This window comes from Amphimedon queenslandica, unplaced genomic scaffold, assembly GCF_000090795.2.
Source record: "Amphimedon queenslandica unplaced genomic scaffold, v1.1 AMPQUscaffold_12533, whole genome shotgun sequence".
In the NCBI taxonomy this organism is placed as follows: Eukaryota; Metazoa; Porifera; class Demospongiae; order Haplosclerida; family Niphatidae; genus Amphimedon; species Amphimedon queenslandica.
In genome coordinates, this window is record NW_003547230.1 from 10,414 (window position 1) to 12,457 (window position 2,044).

A 2,044-nucleotide genomic window follows, 5' to 3' on the forward strand; every position below is an offset into this window, starting at 1 on the left:
ATACTATTCGTTTCAGCCCTAGTTAGTGTATATTTATACAAAAAATATTTAAAAAAATATTTAAACGACTGTCATAATTATAAAAATAATTATGAGCAGTTGTTTTATACTGGTATAACACTTTTGGTACATATAGTTTAACACTTTTGGCCACTTTTAAGGACAGGTTTACATAAAGCTTTTTGGTAGATTTTTAATTATACTAATATTGGGGGCTGAGCAATCTACATTTTTGCATTTTCTTAAAATGGCCGTAACTCGAAAAATTGAAGTTGGAATTAGCTCAAACTTGCTACACAGCGAAGGACATCAATATGCATAAAAAAACATAATAAAAATTGGGGGTAATTTCAGAGCCATTTTTTGGAAAAAACCATGGGCTATAGTTTTGGGTATTTTTCAGAATTTTGGCATTTTCTTAAAATGGCTGTAACTTGAAAAATTGAAGCCGGAATCAGCTCAAACTTGCTACACAGCATAAGGACATCAATATGTATCAGAAAATGTAATAAAAATTTGGAGTGATTTTGGAGCCATTTTTGGAAACCATAGAAACTATTCCAGACGAGGTAGATGTGTTTCTTGTGCCTGTGTAAAGGCTAAGAGGAGCTGTTACAACTGTAAACCTCTTAAAGATGGTCACTGTATAAACTCCTTATCAACACCTGATATGCCCAAGAAGATTCCAGCTGTTGACAATTCAATTCATACATTGCAGGATGACGATACCTCTAGCAATCCTTTATCATCTACTTTATCATCTATTAACAATGAAGATGACTCTTTTGTTCCTTCTGTTGACTCTACTTTCTATTGTGATGAAGCATCAGGGTCATCTGATGGTTTTTCTACGGGTGAGTCATCTTGTTTATTTTCAAATAATTCTACTACATCACATCTTTCTTCACTTCCTAATTTTACTCCTATGTCTGATGCTACTTTCTTGTGGGGTAAAGCTGATAGTGCTGCATTTGTTAATGATATTACTTCTTGTTATAATGAGGTAGTCCACTGGAAGAGAAATATTTTGAAGTTCCTTATGGTAATGTAGGAGATGCTTTTGTTCAAGAGTTAGCACGTTTATTTCAATCTTATGCAGACTCTTCTTACTTAGAATCTATTGCTCTTTATGCTGCTATGGCTATGTCTGCTCTTTTATTACAAAAGCCTATTGGTAAAGTTTCTAAAAAAGATTTTTCAAATCATTTAGAACGTCATTTATTACTCTGGAAAGATGGTGATGTGGAGTCATTACTTCAAGAAGGCCGTGCTATTCAGTCTCGTTTAAAATTCAACAATCATTCTAATTCTTCTAATAGCATTGCTAAGAGATTTTCAGATCTTATGCTCATTGGGGACGTTAAGGGAGCAATTCGTTTATTATCTAATAGGGAAAATGGTACTGTTCTTTCTCTTGATACTATTATCAATGATCGTTCAGTAAAAGAAGTATTATACGACAAACATCCGATTGGTCAACCAATTAAGCCCTCTGCTCTTGTGTCTGGTCCCTCTCATTCAATCTCTCATCCAATTCTTTTCGACCAGTTAACTCCTGACCTTATAAGGGCAACGGCTCTTAGTTCATCAGGATCATCTGGTCCTTCTGGTTTGGATGCAGCTTGTTGGAAGCATTTATGTACCTCTTTTAAATCATCAATTAATCTTTGTCGAGCTTTATCTTCACTTGCCAAAAGGATATGTACTGCCTATGTTGATCCTCAAGGTTTGTATCCTTTTCTTGCTGGTCGTTTAATAGCTATTGATAAGTTACCTGGTGTTAGGCCTATTGGTATTGGTGAAGTTGTCAGAAGGATTATTGGTAAGGCTGTTTTATCTGTAGTTGGTAGAGATATACTTGAAGTGACTGGTTCTGATCAATTATGTGCTGGTCAGCCTGGAGGCTGTGAAGCTGCAGTTCATGCAGTTCGTTCAATTTTTGATTCAATGCAATGTGAAGCTGTTCTTTTAGTAGATGCAAGTAATGCTTTTAATGCTTTGAATAGAAATGTTGCTCTACTCAATATTCTTAATACTTGTCCTT

At 34.8% G+C, this 2,044-nt stretch overlaps 1 protein-coding gene across 1 annotated transcript in view; it reads right to left on the reverse strand.

Annotated features, from left to right (window-relative positions):
- LOC109587550 (F-box only protein 21-like) overlaps window positions 1-2,044 on the reverse strand; it is a 7,098-nt gene that overhangs the window by 511 nt on the left and 4,543 nt on the right. The gene's annotated exons all lie outside the window — the stretch shown is intronic.